Source organism: Pan troglodytes, chromosome 9 (genome assembly GCF_028858775.2).
Source record: "Pan troglodytes isolate AG18354 chromosome 9, NHGRI_mPanTro3-v2.0_pri, whole genome shotgun sequence".
In the NCBI taxonomy this organism is placed as follows: Eukaryota; Metazoa; Chordata; class Mammalia; order Primates; family Hominidae; genus Pan; species Pan troglodytes.
The window spans coordinates 124,379,702-124,400,809 of NC_072407.2; the positions used below are offsets into that span (position 1 = coordinate 124,379,702).

The window sequence follows — 21,108 nt, forward strand, 5'->3', positions numbered from 1 at the left end:
TACTATTCCTCCACTTTTCATGTGAAATTAAGGAATAATGGGGTCAGATGGGTGAGGTGGCCCATGCCAGTAATCTCAACACTTTGGGAGGCTGAGATGGGAAGATTGCTTCAGGCTAGGAGTTTGGGACCAGCCTTGGCAACACAGTGAGACCTGTCTCTACAAAAAACTTTTAAAAATTAGCAAGGCATGGTGGTGCATGCCTGTAGCTCCACATACTCAGGAGGCTAAAGCAGGAGGATCGCTTGAGCCCAAGAGTTCAAGGTTGCAGTGAGCCATGATTGTGCCACTGTATTCCAGCCTGGGTGACAGAGCAAGACCCTATCTTAAAAGAAAACAAAAAGAAAGAAGAATAGAGGGGTTGAGTACTTTGCCCAAGGATGCAGGGTCTGAACTGAGAACTTACTGTACAAAAGAGGAGGTCATAGCAAAACTCTTACAAATGACTATGATGCTTTTAAAAGCTCTCACCTTTGCCAAACAGGTCGGTATTGCTAGCAAGAATTAGCAGCTCTTCTCTTGCAGTGGCCTTAGAGCTAAAGGCTTGTTGTTTGATTTCAATGACAAATGTCTCCAGTCTTTGAAGATATGTTTGATTTTAAAAGTCATGTGAGGTTAAGTCTGGTAAGTGGTCAGGCTGAGTGGCAATGGTTTGAGTTATTAAAAGCAAGGTGTTCCCTTCACTATGAATGATGGTTTTCTTAGTGATAATCTTTGCCTAACTGGACAGATAATTCCAAGAAAGATATTACTGAAGAAAAAAAAAGACTCAGTTCTTGTCTTTGTAGAGCTTCCAATCAAACTAACTCTTTAAGTCAGTATGACTGTCAGTCACTGAAAATTCTAACCTTAACTATTTATTTATTTATGTATTGAGACAGAGTCTCACTCTGCGGCCCAGGATGGAGTGCAGTGGCATGATCTTGGTTCACTGCAACCTCTACCTCTCAGGTTCAAGTGATTCTCCCGCCTCAGCCTCCCAAGTAACTGGGATTACAGGCATGTGCCACCACGCCAGCTAATTTTTGTATTTTTAGTAGAGAAGGGGTTTCACCATGTTGGCCAGGCTGGTCTCAAACTCCTGACCTCAGGTGTTCCGCCTGCCTCGACCTCCCAAAGTGCCACTGCACCCGGTCTCTATTTTTTTAAATAGTCAAATGGAAGTACAGAGCAATCTATTCACGCTATCTCAAAAGATTATAAATTTTTGAGTCAGGAAGGAAATTTCCATTATTGTTGGCATTGTTGGCTGTGTGATCTTGAGCAATTTCCCTGAGTCTCTGTTTCCTTGTCTGTTAAGTTAGGATACTTCACAACTTTCTCAAGAGGGACTCTGAGAGGGAATTAAAACTAATGCCTTCAAGCATTCATTGTATAAAGGGAATCAATTTCTCTTCTATCATACAGAATGGTACTAGTTATGCACCATCCTTGGGGTAATTGAGAAAACAAGTCACTCAAATCATTTCCTATGTCCTATGGCTCAGATAAAACCAGGTACTACATGTGAAAGACTGCATGAGGATTCAATAGGATAATAAATAGTGTTTATTGTAGGCATAAAATAGCATTTACTATAGGCTTAATAAATAGAATTTATTATAGGTGTTATTTATTATATATGTAATAAATAGCATCATGTATGGCACATGGAAGGGGTACTCAGTAATATTAGTATTTTTCCTTTTCTACAGCAGGTTGGAAATTGGGCTGAGGTTTTCACTGAAGATGATAGCAGTGCCCTTCAATAGTGTGACTCTCAAGGCAGCTTCTGGGCGCCCATCTGCCCAGAATGACAATTTTTCCTATAAGGAGGCACTTTTGAAGAAGGAGAGGAAAGGGATGCTGATTGGCATTCTGTCAGGCATTCCATGAACTAAGAAATGAATGGGGATCATGCTGGTGGCTGTAATGGATCTGGCAGCCCCATAGTCACTCCTTCTTCCCTGTATTTATCTGTTTACCTAATCCACTTCTTGACTGACAGCTCCTTGAGGGCAGGGGCTAAGGACTAGTCTTTAATTGTACCTTTATATCTGCAGAGACTAGCAAATATTAATACCTATGAGGCATTAACGACTTCACGGTTTCCGAGGAAAGCCAGAAGGTATGAAACTGGGACTGTGGAGCAACCTCTTGCTTTTCATGGAACTTTTAGCCTATGAGGCACTTCAGGGAAAAGAAGTTCTTCCTGGAACCCAGGAAGCTGAGTTCCTCACATCTCTGAGCTCAGAGCGTCTATCTCATGTCAAGATCCCTTCGACAAGTGCAGGAGAGGGTGACAGGAAGGCTGCATAATCAACCCCGCCAGCTCACACGCAAGCTATGACCTCCAGAAGGGACAGGACACCTTTAGAATACTTTCTACCATTTCGCAAGCTTCTGGGCACGAAGTTCTCTAATCTCAGGTCCCCACGTGACTCCATAGTCCATTTTTCTCTTCTCACATCTCATCTGGTCAAGCTTGACTAAAATTATCTTGTGAACCACCCAAGTAAACACTTGCCTTTGTCTCTTCAAATGGTGTCGATGATATGTCAATGTACACACACACCAAACTGATAGAGTATCGCTAGCAGTGTCTCTTTAAAGAGGAGATGTTTTGGAAGGCAGGACACTCTACAATAAGAGCCTTTTGCTGTGCAAGGTTCACAGCTGTTGCTGTGGCAACTCCCACAACCTCGCTGAGTATCCAAATAAATAGTTTGTTCTTTTTTTTCCTCCCTAAGTAAGATGGGGGAGGGGGACGATCGATGAGACTTGCTATCGGGATCCATTTGGAGTTCTGGAGTCAGTGCAAAAATTGAGGTTTCCTAAAACGACAAAGAAATAAAGGCTTTGGGAAAAGCCCACACCCCTCAAAGGCTGCAGATGGAAAATGGAAGGGAACTGCGTGCGGGAAACTTAGCAGGCGCCGTGGCTTTGAAAAGAAGCTCCCAGCAGCAAACACCCAGGCAGAAAGAAAGAAGGCTGCGGGGTTCCGACCCCACATTCCGGCGGAGAGCTCGGGCCTCTCTGCGGGGGGGACGCCCAGCCTCCCCCGGCCTGCCCCCCCACCCCACCTCCTCCGCTCCCCCCACAGACACTTCTAAACAGCCCAGGATCTCCGGTTAAACAAAGAGAGTGGTATGCCTTAAAAAAAAAAAAAAAAAAAAAAAAAAAAAAAAACTTTTATTTTCGTGTGATAGGTGATATGTGGAAAATTAATTACAGGAAATAGCACTGCGAAAAGCAGCAGCATTCGTCTTTAAATGGATATGGTCCCCCCCTTCTCCGCCCCCCTCCTGGCTCTTCCTCAGCCCGGCGCAGACAGACACCGCCCCTACCCTCCCCCAAACTCTTTTGTTATCAGTTGAATCACGTCTCGTGCCAAGCAAAAGGTCATTTCAGGTCATCTTGGAGATGAAAGGACGGGGTAATGTATATGAAGGTGCGGGAATTGGCAAGCCCAAAAAATATATACATACACATATACATATACATATACATATACATATACATATACATATACATGCACATAGAGACAGAGAGAGAGAGGTGGGGCAGCGCGGGGGTGGGGGGGGAGCGCGGTAGTGGGGATGTGAGAAACGCCAGCATTCTAACAAGAACAGAGTGATGCCAGAAAGACGCAGGAAATGTTTCAAAGCATGACAAGCACTGTCCAATCTGTAGCTAATTCCTTATAAAAATAAGAATGTGGCTTATAATTGTTAGATGCCTGGAGGGTAATTAAAGTTTCTAATTGTTCTCATCCAGAATCTCATTTTTGACCCTTCATCAGAGAGCGAGAGATGCCGCCCATTGCGAAAGTGCGCGTTCCGGAAACGTGCTGCATCTGCGGGGCTTTGGCGAACGTGCTCTGCTGGGCCAGAGAGGCGGGACATATCAGACTTAGAGCCTCCACCAGAAGGGGGTTGGGGGCAGAGGGTTGGCCTGGTCCAGTCACCCTCTTGAAGGGAATTTAACCACCAGGGTATGTGGGCAGTATATTTAGGGTGTTTCAGTAGCAAGCACAGATCTCTTTGTTTGGAGATAAGAAGAGAAAAAAAAAAAAAACGAAACAAAAAAACAATACCTTGCATAGAGTTGTTGTTGTTAATGTTTTCCCTACTCTGTTTACTGGGTAGGGATGGCATGGTTTTTTATTTCTCTACTAAAAGAGACGCCACTCCCTCCTTTGAGTTTGTAATTCAATGCCATTTCAATAAAGACAATTGGCTCTCGCTGTCTCTGAATTCTTGCCAAGTGCATTTTCCCCTTTCTTTTCCTTCCCACTGCTGTATTTGAATGTCCTGTATTTGCCTCATCAATTTTTTTTTCTAAGAAGCAAGTTCTTTTTTTTTTTTTTCCAATAACGCAGACGCCAACAGCAATCTATCAAGCGAGTGGGAGGTTTAGGTAATAAATCGTTTGTTCCCAGATACCAAAAGTTTCTTACATGGAAACTCCCCCTATAGCCTCCGCTGCCATGGGCTCCGCTCCACTCCCTCTTCTTACTAGTCAAACTCCATCTACCACCCCCCATTCTTTCCACACCCACAGCAATTCAAACAGGGAGGCTTCTGAGGCAACCAGTTAAAGGTAAGCTGATTCTTGACAGGTTCTGTAATAGTAAAGCCAATGAGATTTGGTAAGATTCGTCTGTTACCCCATCAGTCCTGGAAAATAGCTTTTTACAATGGTTATCATCTCAATGTGTGGCACCTGCTAGAGAAACTGGCCTCCATATATGCCTATTCCCCAACTCACACCATTATAAAGGCATACTCACTAAAGTTATACTAGCTTCCTCATTACTAGAGTCATGTGTTTCTAAAGAAATACAAGTCATTTCTGTAACTGTTGTAGATGCTAGCAGCAGAAAGCTTAACATCCTGGGGGTTTGAAGGGAATGGACTCAGTTCTTAACAAAATGGCATTCGTATATATGGGGTGTAGGGAGGTGGTCATTGTGCAGAATGAAGGGAGGAAGGAATAGAGAGTAGTCCAGAGGGTCGGGCAAGATACCTTGATTTAGCCAAAGTCAGCAGCTACCTGATTAATAATTGAAGTGCTGTTAATACGTGGATGAGGATTGTCTGATGCTTACACCAATCAGAGGATGTGGCACCCCCAAGTAACCAATGAGACTTCTCAGGCATTGGTCCTTTTCCATTGGTTACATGCACCCTGAGGAAAAACCCCAAGGCAAATCTGATGATGTCGGCTGGGGCATGCAACTGTCACATAGAGAAGATGGTAAGTTTCCTCTATTTATCATTTCTGTTGAGCAGTATTGTATTATACACACGAGCAAAGCGACAATATTCCACGTTTATGTCTTGCTAGATCACCTAGAAGTTCCGACAGACTTCAAATACAATCAGGCATTTTCCATGCCTTACTGAGAAGGAAGAAAGAAAGGGATCTAGTAGTGATTAAATAATCACTATGTATCAAGTGATAGTCACTTTAAATCACTATCACTCAGTCCTCACATCAACTCTGTGGATAGTGTAATTATTTCATTCACTGGTGAGGAAACTGACAATCAAGGTGGGTTGAGTAACCTAATTAGAGATCACCACACATCTCACAAGAGAAGGGAAGAAAGCTCACATTTAGTGAGCACCCCTTGTTTCAGAGACTATGCTTAACTTATCACACATCTACTTTCAAATAACCGTATGCTATGCATAATATTGTCTCCATATGATAGATGAAAGTGAGATTCAAGAAACTTAAGTAACTTATTCAAAGTCACAAAGTTGGTAAATGCAGGAGCTGGAATTCAGACTCAAGCCAGTGTGACGCCCAAAGCTCATGCTGTTTGCCTGCAACTGATGCCTCAAATATTAGCCTGGGATAGAAGAATGAAAGGTTAGTTATCAGCCTTACTCCCAATAGGATAGCACACAGTATATCCTCAATCCCTATAAGCTTACCTCGAAAAATTTACCTTGGCATGTATATAAAGACTGTCCATGATTGGGCATAATGAACAAAGTCCCATTTGTCTAAAGGAAAACGTTTCAGACAGTTTCACGGAGGATCACAAATATAAGCCTTTAGGTCTGATCTTCAACTCAGACCTCATGAGCGATGTTGGTTTGCTTAATGTTTCAAAGGCAGGAAAAGTGAAAGACAGGAAATTCCCTGGGCTTATTCTCATTCTAGCTTTTTACTATTAAGTCTAAGATTATTTCTGAATGTAATCACCAAATCTGTCATTTTCAACTGATTTGGCCATTTTAGTGTGTGGCATTTATTTACTCAATAAAATATTGAGTGCTTACTAGGCACCAGGCAATGTGCTCTATGTTAACCATACACCAGTGTTTGTGCAATTGACAGAGTAATGCTGCCATTCATTGTTTAGGGAACATCAGAGGAGAAGGAGAAAAAGAAGGAAGATCGGGAGGATGTAATGAAGTGGGTGGATTTGGCAGACTAAACTGAGTCTGAGGTGCCTGCAGAAGCACCTGCTGGTGCTTCCTGATAAGTAATTGGAATTATGGGTCTTGCTTTCCGGAGACAAATCTGGACTAAAAATATAGTCTCAGGATGGACTCACATATGGCAGATGGTAACTCAAGTCATGGTGGTAACTGAGATCATCTGGGGAAACAGGGCAAAATGGGAAAAGAACAGGACTTAGAATAGCAGAGACCAGAAGAACCTAATGTTTAAGGGATATTTGGGATCAAGTACGTTCCCCAATTTCGTATGTGGCAAAGTAGGCCACCCTTTTCATTAATTTGCTAATTTATCCAACCAGCCCTTACCCATCACCTCCTATATGTTAAGTGCTCATAATGCAAGCATGAGTAACATATGATTACTTGCCTTGAGGGGATATAATAGAGGAGAATTCAAATGTATTTATATACAAAGATCTGTCTATATTCTTTCTGAAGGAAAAAAAGAGATTGGTGAGACAGGCTCATAGTGGTAATGATTTTTTTAATTAATTTATTTATTCATTTATTTTTGAGACAGAGTTTTGCTCTTGTTGCCCAGGCTGGAGTGCAATGGCACTATCTTGGCTCACTACAACCTCTGCCTCTGGGTTCAAGTGATTCTCCTGCCTCAGCCTCCCGAGTAGCTGGGATTACAGGCACCCGCCACCACACCCAGCTAATTTTTGTATTTTTAGTAGAGATGAGTTTTCACCATGTTGGCCAGGCTGACCTGCAACTCTTGACCTCAGGTGGTCCACCCGCCTCGGCCTCCCAAAGTGCTGGGATTACAGGTGTGAACCACCATGCCCAGCCGATATATTTTTTTAATTTTTTACTTCCATAGATTATTAGGAAACAAGTGGTATTTGGTTACATGACTAAGTTCTTTAGTGGTGATTTGTGAGATTTTGGTGCACTCATCACCTGAGCAGTATACACTGCACCCAATTTGTAATCTTTTATCACTCATCCCCTTCCTACCCTTTCCCCCTGAGTCCCCAAGGTCCATTGTATCATTCTTATGCCTTTGCATCCTCATAGCTTAGCTACCACTTATGAGTGAGAAGATATGATGTTTGGTTTTCCATTCCTGAGTTACTTTACTAAGAATAACAGTCTCCAATGTCATCCAGGTTGGTGCAAATGCCATTAATTTATTCCTTTTATGGCTGAGTAGTATTCTATTATGAGTGTGTGTTTGTGTGTGTGTGTGTATATATATATGTATATATATCAGTTTCTTTATCCACTTATTGAATGATGAGCATTTGGGTTGGTCCCACATTTTTGCAATTGCGAATTATGCTACTATAAACATGAGTGTGCAAATATCTTTTTCGTATAATGACTTCTTTTCCTTTGAGTAGATACCCAGTAGTGGGATTGCTGGATCAAATGGTAGTTCTACTTTTAGATCTTTAAGGACTCTCCACACTGTTTTCCATGGTGGTTGAACTAGTTTACATTCCCAGCAGCAGTGTAGAAGTGCTCCCTCTTTGTCACATCCCTGCCAACATCTATTATTTTTTGATTTTTTGATTATGGCCATTCTTGCAAGAGTAAGGTAGTATCGCATTGTGGTTTTGGTTTGCATTTCCCTGATCATTAGTGATGTTGAGCATTTTTTCATATGTGTATTGGCCATTTATATATCTTCTTTTGAGAATTATCTATTCATGTCCTTAGCCCACTTTTTGATGGGATTGTTTATTTCTTGCTGATTTGTTGGAGTTTGTTTTAGATTCTGGATATTAGTCCTTTGTCAGGTGTATAGCTTGTGCAAATTTTCTCCCACTCTGTGGGTTGTCTTTTTACTCTGCTGACTATTCCTTTTGCTGTGCAAAAGCTCCTTAGTTTAATTAAGTCCAGCCTATTTATCTTTGTTTCTTGTTTTGTTTTGTTTTGTTTTGTTTTTTGAGATGAAGTCTCGCTCTTGTCCCCCAGGCTGGAGTGCAATGGCATAATCTCAGCTCACTGCAACCTCCACCTCCCGGGTTCAAGCGATTCTCCTGCCTCAGCCTCCCGAGTAGCTGGGATTACAGGCACCTGCCACCACGCCCGGCTAACTTTTGTATTTTTAGTAGAGACGGGTTTTCACCATGTTGGCCAGGCTGGTCTTGAACTCGTGACCTCAGGTGATCCACCTGCCTCAGCCTCCCAAAGTGCTGGGATTACAGGCGTGAGCCACCATGCCCAGCCTTATCTTTGTTTTTATTGCATTTGCTTTTGGGTTCCTGGTCATGAAATCCTTGCCTAAGCCAATGGCTAGAAGGGTTTTTCTGATGTTACCTTCTAGAATTTTTATAGTTTCAGGTCTTAGATGTAAGTCCTTGATCCATCTTGAGTTGATTTTTGTATAAGGTGAGAGATGAGGATCCAGTTTCATTCTCCTACATGTGGCTTGCCAATTATCCAAGCACTATTTGTTGAATAGGGTGTCCTTTCCCCACTTTATGTTTTTGTTTGCTTTGTTGAAGATCAGTTGGCTGTAAGTATTTGGGTTTATTTCTGGGTTCTCTATTCTGTTCCATTGGTCTATGTTCCTATTTTTATACCAGTACCATGCTGTTTTGGTGACTATGGCCTTATGGTACAGTTTAAAATCAGGTAATATGATGCCTCTAGATTTGTTCTTTTTGCTCAGTCGTGCTTGGGCTGTGCAGGCTCTTTTTTGGTTCCATATGAATTTTAGAATTGTTTTTTCTAGTTCTGTGAAGAATGACAGTGGTATTTTGATGGTAATTGCCTTGAATTTGTAGATTGCTTTTGGCAGTATGGTTGAAAATAATACTTCAATTGGACCTTGGGTAATGAATAGGGTGGTAAATAAAAGAAATCTGACTTCTGTATCTTTTATACAATGTAAATACTTAATAAATACTAACAATGGGATAGACCAAAAACATGCTAAGAAAAAACAGAATATAATGGAAGAGTAAACTTGGGAACCATGCAAATAAGGATCACCAGGGAAATGTATAAAGGAAAGAAGAATGGAATTAAAGTTTTTTTTAAAAAAGAAAAGAATAACTGTATTCCTAGAGGAAATGATTTTATTAACCAGGGAATAGCATTGGAAAGAGCAGTTTGGGAAAGTCTCCTTAGAATCCCGGGGAGGATAAAGCATCTAATTTTGGAAGTTGGAAACAGCATATTAGCCAAGGTTCTCTAATTTGGACTAATGAAAGCAAATTCAAAGTATAAGAAAAAAAGTGGAGATGTGGTGTTTGTTATATGAATGATGTGGTATTTCACAGAATTCAAAAGAAGGGATAGAGCTGGATCTCAGGAAGAGATTGGAAGTATGAACTGGAAAATTGTTAGGAAGCCAAGTCTGACTCTACCTCTCTATCTCTCATCCCTGCCTTTCTGCATCGAACTTCTCCCTTTGCTAATCAACTTTCTCTGCTTCTCAGTTCACATGTTGGAATGTGAGTGAAAAACAGCTTGGGAGTTTGGATGCTCCAATTCCTGCTCCACACAGTTCTTACTACATGATTTCTGAAACCAGATTCCAAATTAAAAGGCAAGAAAATGAAATAGACTTGCTGTGGGTCAGCTGTCCACCTATGGCACAATAACATGGCTGGGAGACAAGGCACATGATAGTAGAAATTAGACAAGCAGGGCAGAAAGAATGCAGATAGCTTTTTGCATGTAAATCTATTCTAATGGCTTGTGGATTGGACATATATTCCATATATCCAGCATATATCCAGAATATGCTCTGAAATTGTGACTTTGACCTGAAACCAAGCTTGTACATGGAACCTATCACAACAGGTATCATTTCCTTAAAGAATGGAAGACTATAATCCCTTGGATATATATATACCCAGTAATGGGATCGCTGGGTCAAATGGTATTTCTAGTTCTAGATCCTTGAGGAATCACCACATGGTCTTCCACAATGGTTGAACTAGTTTACACTCCCACCAACAGTGTAAAAGCATTCCTATTTCTCCACATCCTCTCCAGCATCTGTTGTTTCCTGACTTTTTAATAATCGCCATTCTAACTGGAGTGAGATGGTATCTCATTGTGGTTTTGATTTGCATTTCTCTGATGACCAGTGATGATGAGCATTTTTTCATGTGTCTGTTGGCTGCATAAATGTCTTCTTTTGAGAAGTGTCTGTTCATATCCTTTGCTCACTTTTTGATGGGGTCATTTGTTTTTTTCTTGTAAATTTGTTTGATTTATTTGTAGATTCTGGATAGTGGCACATATATACCATGGAATACTATGCAGCCATAAAAAGAATGAGTTCACGTCCTTTGCAGGGACATGGATGCAGCTGGAAACCATCATTCTGAGCAAACTATCACAAGGACAGAAAACCAAACACCACATATTCTCATTCGTAGGTGGGAATTGAACAATGAGAACACTTGGACACAAGGCAGGGAACATCACACCCCGGGGCCTGTCATGAGGTAGAAGGCAGGGGGAGGGATAGCATTAGGAGAAATACCTAATGTAAATGACGAGTTAATGGGTGCAGCAAACCAACATGGCACATGTATACCTATGTAACAAATCTGCACGTTGTGCACATGTACCCTAGAACTTAAAGTATAATAATTAAAAAAAAAAAAAAGAGTGGAAGACTAAGAGTTGGAAGACTGAGAACCAACTGAACTACAGGATTAAATCAGGTGAAAGTAGGGGAAAAAAGACTTGTTATGATCTCGGCAAAATTGGCCCCTGAAGCCATGCCAAGCACCTATAATTTGTTTCGCTGACATTGATCATACTGAGAAAGAGCAGCTGATAGCAGTAGAGACAGCAGGGCCAGATTTAGGGTGAGCTGAGTGAGGCAGGGTCATGTGAATGCAGGGTAAAGTCCTCTATCTTTATTTATATTGTTGATATTTTGTTCATCATGGATAGTTGTGTGAATTTCTACTTTTAAAATATTGCATAAAGGTATTATTTATCTTGATTTCCAAAGTCTTGGTGCCTCCTTAAGTTTTGCACCTGGAGCACATGCCTCACTCACTTCATTCTCATCCACCACTCAGCTATACAGTTGGAAAAGCATGTGATGATATGGACAGCACCTAGTATAAAGAGAAGCTTGAAAGAATTTTGAAAAGTCAACTTAAAGTTTATTACTGTCCAATGAGTGCACAGTGAGGGCACTACTGCTAACGCCTACACAAGACACCCACATCAACTAGAGCTTTGCTTTACTTTGGTGCAATTTTTGGAAAAATGAAAACCTGATTTTCCACAATAAAGAAAATAAAACAATAAATAAAATTTTAAACAAAGATTTATAGAGCTAAAACTATAAAATGCCTAAAGTAAAGCATAAGACAAAATCTCTGTGATCTTGAGTTAAGCAAAGATTTTTTATATAGGACAAAAAAATTATGAACTATAAAAGAAAAACCTGATACCTTGAAATTTATCAAAATTTAAAACTTCTGCTTTCCAGAAGACACTGTAAGAAAATTAGTAGACAAGTTACGTACTAGGAGAAAATATTGCCAAACTTATACCTGATAAAGAACATATTTAGAATATATGAAGAACTCTCAAAATTCAATAAGACAATCCATTAGTAAAAAGTGCAAAATATTTGAATATACATCTCACCAAAGAAAATATACAAGTCAAGTAAGTGCTGAAAAAGAGGCTCAACATGATTAGTCAAGATTGGAATCAACAGACACTTTTTTAAAAAAAACCTCGAACTCTACGGCAATAACACAAGAGAAGTGGTTAATATAGAGAAACCTTTGCTCATATGTGGCTCTGGTGTTTTTGTCAAAAGTAAACTGACTGATCATCTATATAGAAAATCCCAAATAATCTGCAGGAAAATATAAAAGAACTAGTAAGTGAATTTAGCAAGGCTGCAGGACACAAGGTATTGTGGGTTGAATTGTGTCTCCCCAGAATATATGTTCAAGTCCTCACCTCCAGTACCTGTGAATGTGACCTTATTTGAAAACAGGGTCTTTGTAGATGTAATGAGTTAAGATGAAGACTTACTAGACCAAGGTGAGTCTTTAATTCGGGGACTGCTGTTTCTACAAGAAGAGGGAAATTTGGACACAGAGACTAACCCAGAGGGAGAATGCCATGTAGCAGTAGAGGCAGAGACTGGAATGATGCAGCTACAAGACAGGACCGTCAGGGATTGCTGACAACCACCAGAGGCTAGGAGAGAGGCATGGGACACGCTTCCCTCAGAGCCTCCAGAAAGAACCACATTTGCTGGCACTTTGATTCTGGACTTCTAGCCTTTCAGAACTGTGAAATAATAAATTTATACTGTTTTAAGCCCTCCAGTTTGTGACAGTTTGTGATAGCAGCCCTAGAAATTACAAGGTCAACATATAAAAGTCATTTGTGTTTCTAAATAGTAGCAATGAATAACTGAAAACTAAAATTTTTAAACATTATTTAAAATAGCCTAGAAACTATAAAATATTTCATGATATATCTAACAAAGTGTGTCCAAAGTTCATGCACTGAAGACTATAAAATGTTACTGAAAGGTATTAAAGAAGATTGAAGTCAATGGAAAGATATATTGTGTACATGGATCAGAAGGCCCAGTTTTGTTAAGAGGCAATTCTACCCAAATTGATCTATAGGTTTAATGCAATGCCATGCAAAATTCCAGCAAGTTTTTAGAAATTGACAAGCTGACTCTAACATTTATATGGAAATGCAAAGGACCTAGGATAAACAGTTTTGGAAAAGAAAAATAATTTGGAAGAATTATACCACCTGACTTCCAGTCTTACTACAAAGCCACAGTAATCAGTCAGTATGGTAGATTATTGGCATAAGCGTAGACATATTGATCCATGGGAACAGTAATAGACCTACACATATAGAGTCAATTGATTTGCACTGAAGGAACCAAGTTATTTCAGTGGAGATAGGATAGTGTTTTAAAGCAAAAAGCAACTAAAACGATTGATATCCACATGAAAAAAAAAAAAAACCAACTTCAACCTTTACCTTGCACTCTACACAAAAATTACCTTGAAATGGATTATAGCCATGAATTTAAAGATTTATAGAGCTGGCCTGGCGCGGTGGCTCACGCCTGTAATCCCAGCACTTTGGGAGGCTGAGGCAGGTGGATCACGAGGTAAGGAGATGAAGACCATCCTAGCTAACACGGTGAAACCCCGTCTCTACTAAAAAAAAAAAATTATACAAAAAATTAGCCGGGCGTGGTGGCCGACGCCTGTAGTCCCAGCTACTCAGGAGGCTGAGGCAGGAGAAGGGCGTGAACCTGGGAGGCGGAGCTTGCAGTGAGCTGAGATCGCGCCACTGCACTCCAGCCTGAGCGAGACGCCGTCTCAAAAAAAAAAAAAAAAAGATTTATAGAGCTAACCATTCTTTCCTTGGGGTTGCGCTACTGTCCAATGAGTGCGTGGTGAGGGCACTACTGCTAACAACTACACAACACACCTACATCAACTACACTTTGCTTTACTTTGGTGCAATTTTTGGAAAAATGAAAACACGATTTTCCATGACAATAAAAAAAAGAAAACAATAAATAAAATTTAAAAATAATTTATCAAAATCTATAAAATGCCTAAAGTAAAACAAGATAAAATCTTCATGATCTTGAGTTAAGCAAAGATTTTTTTTATATAGGATAAAAACTTAAGAAGTATAAAAGAAAAAACTGATAACTTGAAATTTATCGAAATTTAAAACTTCTGCTTCTCAAAAGACACCATAAGAAAATTAGTAGACAAGCTACATACTGGGAGAAAATATTAGCAAAACTTATATCTGATAAAGAACATATTTAGAATATATAAAGAACTCTCAAAATTCAGTAAGACAATCCATTAGTAAAAAGTGCAAAATATTTGAACATACATCTCACCAAAGAAAATATACGTGTCAAATAAGCACCGAAAAAGAGGCTTAACATGATTACTCATTAGAGGAACGTAAGTTAAAGTCATAATGAAATGCCATTATACACAGCTATTTATTTATTTATTTATTTGAGATGGAGTCGTGCTCTGTTGCCCAGGCTGGAGTGCAGTGTGCAGTGGCAATCTCAGCTCACCGCAACCTCCGCTTCTGGGTTCAAGCCATTCTCCTGCCTCACCTTCGCGAGTAGCTGAGATTACAGGCATGCACCACCATGCCTGGCTAATTTTTGTATGTTTAGTAGAGAAGAGGTTTCCCCATGTTGGCCAGGCTGGTCTCAAACTCCTGACCTCAGGTGATCCACCCGCCTTGGCCTCCCAAAGTGCTGGGATTACAGGCATGAGCCACCACACCCAGCCTACACAGCTAAAATTTAAAAGACTGACAATACCAAGTAGTGGCAAGGATACAGAGAAATTGGAATTTTTATGCTTTGCTGGTGAGAATGCAAAATGGCACAGCTGCTTTGGGTAACAGTGTGGCAGTTTCTGATGAAGTTAAACATACACTTACCACATGACCCAGCAGTCCCATTCCTGGGACTATAGAGAAATGAAAATATATATCCATGTAAAGACCTGCATGTGGCTGGGCACGGTGGCTCACACCTGTAATCCCAGCACTTTGGTAGGCTGAGGCGGGTGGATTACCTGAGGTCAGGAGTTCGAGACCAGCCTGGCCAACATGGTGAAACCCTGTCTCTACTAAAAATACAAAAATTAGCCGGACATGGTGGCACACGCCTGTAATCCCAGCCACTCAGGAGGCTGAGGCAGGAGAATTGCTTGAGCTCGGGAGACGGAGGTTGCAGTGAACCAAGATCATGCCACTGCACTCCAGCCTGGCCGACAGAGTGAGACTCTGTCTCAAAAAAAAAAAAGACCCACATGCAAATGTTTATAGAAACTTTATTCTTAGCAAAAATTGGAAATAACTCATATGTGAATCCACTAGTGAATTCATAAATTATTATACATCCCTACAGTGGAATACTACTCAGTAATAAAAAGAAACAAATTACTGATAAATGAAACAACAGGGGCAAATCTCAAAAGCATCAGACTAAATGAAAGAAGCCAGATTTGATTTACATAGCATTCTGGAAAAAAGCAAAATTATAGCGACAAAAAGCAGATCATTGACTGAGGATAGGAATGAAAGTAGGATATTTACTGCAAAGGAGAATAAAGGAAGTTTTAGGTATAATGAAAATGACACTGACAGTGGTTATGTGACTGTACACACTCATCAAAGCTCATTGAACCATATCCTTAAAAAGAATTAATTTTGTTTTATGTAAATGATACAATAAAACTGATAGAAAGAAAACTGACTAAAATGACCATGAAAGGAACTGAATAAGTTCTATGAACCAACTGCAAAGTTCAAAACGTTAAAGAGCTAATTATTTTACTCTACAATCACAAAATAAGCACAAGGCTAAGAGCAGTCTCATAATTTTTATAAATTAATGTGATGCAAATTTTTCTATTGTATATAGACCTGTACACTGGGCATAATCTGTGCATTAATTAAAAATCTTATAACCAATCTGACCCGACCTCCTCCTGATCCAAAGGCTGTGGGATCCAAGAACACAGATGCTAAGAACTCACAGCTAACCCACTCCGAGCTGTATCCATTCTCCTCTTCCCAGACCTGGGCATCAACCCAGGAAAAGTACACAAAGAGGAAACATAATGAGGAAGGGTTGATTTTATTTCCAGCAGATTCGCTCTCTGATTTCTTTTGAAGAGTGGCTGATCTGACCCCTATTGGTGTGGTTTTTCAACACTGTCTACAAAACTTGGCATATCTCTCAGCAGTCAGTTCTCTAGGTCAGAATGGGGGACTATTTTTCTTTAACAGATCATTGACCCAGATTAAAAATCAGTTATAGACCAGACACCAAGTAGGCCTCCTGGTGGAGATGAGCCTTGAGCCAGGTTCTGAAGGAAGATTGGAACATGAGTTGGCAGAGAGAAAAGGGAAGGAAATCACCGAAAGCAGGGGACCAACAAGAGAACAGTGAACAGGTCTGCCTGACTGGTTCGATAGAATCTTCTTTTGGAAAGTGCGACAGTATCCCACAGAGTCTACTCACCCATGAAAACCACAGATTTTCTGTGCCTCCTGTCTCCTCCCCCTTCAAACTTTTCAGCATAGCCAAGCTGCCTTTTCCCCAAACATTTCTGCCTTCATTTTTTGCCTACACAAAAAAATTACTCCCTTGCAGGATAACATTGAATCATTCATCCTGGCAGGTTTAAATTTGGTCCCAACCTGCCTCTCCACCCAAATCGTTCAATAGCTACTATTTTTCACAAATTCACTGCTCTAGTCAAACTTCTCAATACATCATTTCAGGAAGACGCCAAATAAATGGCCATTTTCATGCTTTTGTTCATGCACACATCCCTTAGGGAGAATGCTTTCTTTCTCATCCAGTCTTTATGTCCTGTCCTTCCTTAAAGTACTTACCAAATTCCTCAGGAAAACTCACTACTCTGGGTGTTTAACATCTGCTCTCTCATTCAATCTTCACACCTGTAAGATTTGTACTAATATTATTCTCTAAATAAGAAAACTAAGATGAGTAATTACATAACTTGCTTAAGGACAAGTAGCTACAAAGGTACAGAGTAGCGATTCAATAGAAAATCTTAATTATACCAAAGTCATGCTATTCTATATAGTATTGTCTCCACAAGGATACATAGCATATGTGCACTACCTTGTAGTGATAACGTGTGTGTCTGTGGAGATTTACATAGTGAAGAGACCTTATCTTTACTTGCATTATCTTTGAGTTTTAAGGTTGGCATGTATAGGAGTACACAGTCTTCCTGGTACATTGTACAAGAAGATATTGATGAATGGACCCCCTTCACTCCTACTAACAATTTATGAAGTGAAGGTCTTTCTAGAGAAAATTCATGATTGGTAAAAATGCATATAGATGAAGCAGCTATTGCTACAAATGCAATCTTCCGGAGGATTTAGGAAATTATTTTTCAAAAACAAATGCTGGGTTTATGTCTACCAAAGACATGTACAGTTATGTTCATAACAGATTTCTTTTTAGTAGCTAAAAAGTAGAGATTATCTAAATATCCATCAGTAATAGAAAAAATAAAAATATAAATTGAGAGCACATTTAAAAGATTATTCAACATGATCAAGTGGAATTTATCCCAGGGATGCAAGGAAGGTTCTACATATGCAAAAAATAAAGGCGATACATTGCACTGTATGGACAAAAGCCATACAATCATCTCAATAGATTCAGAAAAAGCACTGGATACAATTTAACATCACTTCATAATAAGAACTCTCAACAAATTAGGTATAGACAGTACATACCTCAACAGAATAAAGGCCATATGGGAAAACACACAGCTAACATTATACGGAATGAGGAAAAGCTGAAAACTTTTTCTCTAAGAACTGGAAAAAACAAAGATGCCTAGTCTTACCACTTTTTTTGACATAGTACTAAAAGTCCTAGCCAGTGAAATTGGGCAAGAGAAAGAAATAAAGAACATCCACATTGGAAAATAGGAAGTCAAATTGTCCCTGTTTAAAGAAGATATGATCTTATTTCTAGAAAACCGCAAACACTCCACCAAAAAACTCTTAAAACTGATAAATGAATTCAGTAACTTGCAGAATACAAAATTAACATACAAAAATCTGTAGCATTTCTATACACCAATAATGAACAAGCAGAAAAAGAAATAAAAAAATTAATACCACTTATAAGAGCCACAAAATGTAAAATATGTAGGAATAAATTTAACAAGGAAGTGAAATATCTCTATAAGAAAAACTACAAAACATTGCATATTCATATGCAGAAAAATAAAATTAGACCCATTTCTCCTCATATACAAAAATCAAATCAAAATGGATTAAAGACTTAAAAGTAAGACTTGAAACTATGCAGCTATCAGAAGAAAACATTGGAAAAACACTTGACATTGGTCTGGGTAAAAGTTTTTTGGGTAAGATCTCAAAAGCACAGTCAACAAAAACAAAAATGGACAAATGAGATTACATCAAACTAAAAAGCTTCTGAAGAGCAAAGGAGACAATCAACAAAGTGAAGAGACATCTTGTAGAATGAGAGAAAATATTTCAAACTACCTGTCCAAGAGATTAAAAACCAGCATACACAAGGAATTTAAACAACTTAGTAACAAGATAAATAAATAATTTGATTTAAAAATGGGCAAAAGATCTGAATGGACATTTCTCAAAAGAAGACATACAAATGGCCAAGAGGCACGTGAAAAAAAAAATGCTCAACATCCTAATAATCAGGGAAATGAAAATGAAAACCTCACTGTATTTTCTCACCCCAACTAAAATGGCTTGTACCAAAAAGGCAGGCAATAACAGATGCTGGCAAGGATGTGAAGAAAGAGGAGCTCATACACTGTTCGTGGGAATGTAAATTAGTACAGTCACTACAGAAAACAGTATGGAAATTACTTAAGAAACTAAAACTAAATCTACCATATTATCCAGCAATCCCATTGCTGATTATATATCCAAAAGAATGGAAATGAGTATATCAAAGAAATATCTACATGCCCATGTTAATTGTGGCACTATTTTCAATACAAACAAAATATGGAATTAACCTAACTGTCCATCAATGGATGAATGGATAAAAAAAAACTGGAGCCAGGTATAGTGGCTCATGCTTGTAAACCCAGCACTTTGGGAGGCTGAGGCAGGAGGATAGCTTGAACCCAGGAATTCTAGACCAGCCTGGGCAAAATAGTGAGACCCCCATCTCCACACACACAAAAAAAATTAAAAAATAATTAGCTGGCCATGGTGGCATGTACCTGTAGTCCCAGCTACTTGGGAGGCTGAGGTGGGAAGGATTACTTGAGCCTAGGAGGTCAAGGCTACAGTAAGCTATGTTTGCACCACTTTACCCTGGGTGACACAGCAAGACCCTGTCAAAAGGAAAAGAAAAGAAAAAAGAAAAGACAGAGAAAGAAAAAAGAGAGAGAGAGAGATCGGGGGAGGAAGAGAGGGAGGGGAAGAGAAAGAGGAAGGAAGCAAGGAAGGAAGGAAAAAGAAGATGAAAGAAAGAAGAAAGAAAGAAAGAAAGAAAGAAAGAGAAAGGAGGGAGGGAAGGAGGGGGAGAGGAAGGAAGAAAGGAAGGAAAGAAAGAAAGAAAGAAAGAAAGAAAGAAAGAAAGAAAGAAAGAAAAAAGAAAAGAAAGAAAAGAAAGAGAGAAAGAGAGAAAGAAAGAAAGAAAGAAAGAAAGAAAGAAAGAAAGAAAGAAAGAAAAGAAAAGAAAGAATTTGGTATATATATGCAATAGAATACTATTCAGCCATAAAAAATAATTGAACCCTGTCATTTACAGCAACATATATGGAACTAGGGGTCATTATGTTAGGTGAAATAAGCCAGACATAGAAAGACAATTTTCACAGGCTCTCATTCATATGTGAGAGATAAAAAAGTTGGTGTCATGGAGGTAGAGAGTAGAATGATGGTTACCAAAGGGAAGGGTAAGTTGGTCAATGGAAATACATTGGTTAATGGATTCAAAAATAGGTAGAAAGCCAGGTGCAGTGGTGCATGCCTAGCTAGAGTCCAGCTACTCAGGAAGCTGAAAGAGAAGGATTGCTTGAGCCCAGGAGTTTGAGACTGTAGTGTGCTATGATGGTACATTTGAATAAGCACTACACTCCTGCCTGGGTAACACAGTGATACCCCATCCCTATAAAAGAAATACAATTAGATAGAATGAATAAGTTCTAGTATTCAATAACACAATAGGGTGACTATAGTTAACAAAAATTTATTGTATATTTCAAAATAGCTAGAAAAGATTTGAAATATTTCCAACACAAAGAAATGAAAAAATGTTTGAGTTGATGAATATCCTAAACACTGTGATTTGATCACATTACACATTGTATACATATATCAAAATATCACATATACCCAATAAATATGTATCGATTAAAAATAAAAAATAAATATAGAGGCTCTTTTAAATTGTGGGATATTTATACAATGGAACACTACACAGCAAATTTTAAACTACTTATATATACAACAATAAAAATAAATTTCACAGACATAATATTGAATGGAAGAAATTAAACCTAAAAAGAATAGATAACAACCATGATACACTTCCAGGAACAAAATACACCCTCCAATCTTAAACAATTATAAAAATGGTTAGTGATCACTAAGAGAAGGTAAATAAATAAAGTGAGCCCTATAATTGCCCAGCTTACTTCCCAGTGTGAGTTTCCAAGCTGCAGTTCGCTAAACTGAGGAGACAAAGTTCAGAATTCAGAAACACTGAGGTTGCTAGAATTGATGAGGCAAAATAATAGGAAGAAGCATCATAGAGAGAAGGTTTCAAAGATCTGCACAGACGTATACTAAAGGTTTTGGCTAAGTACTGGTTTGGAATTGTGAGAGAGAAAATTGCCCAAGGCCAATTACAGAATGAACAGAAATCAGTAGACATAATCATTCTTAAAACAAACATAGTACTCAGAATAGTTTATTTTTCCAACTAGAGAAAGTAAAAAGACTTCCTATGCGTGAGGCATATAGAATCCTCAAAAGGATGTTATTTCAGTACCAGAGTCAAATTAGCTCCAAGTAAAAGATTATTTAGAACCTGCCTAGCAAAACTTAAAATTAGGCCTAAAATATTATCAAACATAGGCCAAGCCATTTGTGCACATCT

The 21,108-nt window shown here is 39.1% G+C and overlaps 1 non-coding gene and 1 pseudogene across 1 annotated transcript; both read left to right on the forward strand.

The window, feature by feature from the left end:
- Positions 1-11,538: 11,538 nt before the first annotated feature.
- On the forward strand, positions 11,539-11,657 carry LOC112204913 (U4atac minor spliceosomal RNA; annotated as a pseudogene).
- A 2,147-nt stretch (positions 11,658-13,804) lies between these two features.
- Positions 13,805-13,929, forward strand: LOC112204912 (U4atac minor spliceosomal RNA). Its single transcript, XR_002938658.3, has one exon. It is a non-coding gene; the product is annotated as a U4atac minor spliceosomal RNA (small nuclear RNA).
- The last annotated feature ends 7,179 nt before the right edge of the window (positions 13,930-21,108 follow it).